Here is a 367-nt window from a genome sequence, read left to right on the forward strand (position 1 = left end):
TGGGGGGGGGTAACGAGGCTGGGGATGTTAAGGAAGACTAATGAAGGCAGGAGTGCTGCTTAACCTGCGCTCCATCGCTCTGTGAGGCCTCCAACCTCGATGTGTCGGAGGAAGAATGTGTGTGTGTGTGTGTGTGTGTGACACCCCCCCCCCGTCCTCCTAACACACTGCGCTCCCACACTTCTGCTCCAGCTTCACAGTGTGACAGCGTCCTCTCCTCCTCACCGCCACCGCCACTGGGACAAATCGCAGTGCCATCATGCGTCACGCTTAAATGCTCTCCCCCTGAAACCACCCCCCACTCACCCTCTTCTTTTCTCTGTTGCTCTGCACCCCACCCCACCCTTCCACCTCCCACCACCCCCCA

The 367-nt window shown here is 59.4% G+C and overlaps 1 protein-coding gene across 1 annotated transcript in view; it reads right to left on the minus strand.

Moving 5' to 3' along the window:
- ptprz1 (protein tyrosine phosphatase, receptor type Z1) overlaps positions 1-367 on the minus strand; it is an 88,679-nt gene that overhangs the window by 82,486 nt on the left and 5,826 nt on the right. The gene's annotated exons all lie outside the window — the stretch shown is intronic.

This window comes from Seriola dumerili, unplaced genomic scaffold (assembly GCF_002260705.1).
Source record: "Seriola dumerili isolate Sdu_G_001 unplaced genomic scaffold, Sdu_1.0 BDQW01000550.1, whole genome shotgun sequence".
Classification (NCBI taxonomy): domain Eukaryota; kingdom Metazoa; phylum Chordata; class Actinopteri; order Carangiformes; family Carangidae; genus Seriola; species Seriola dumerili.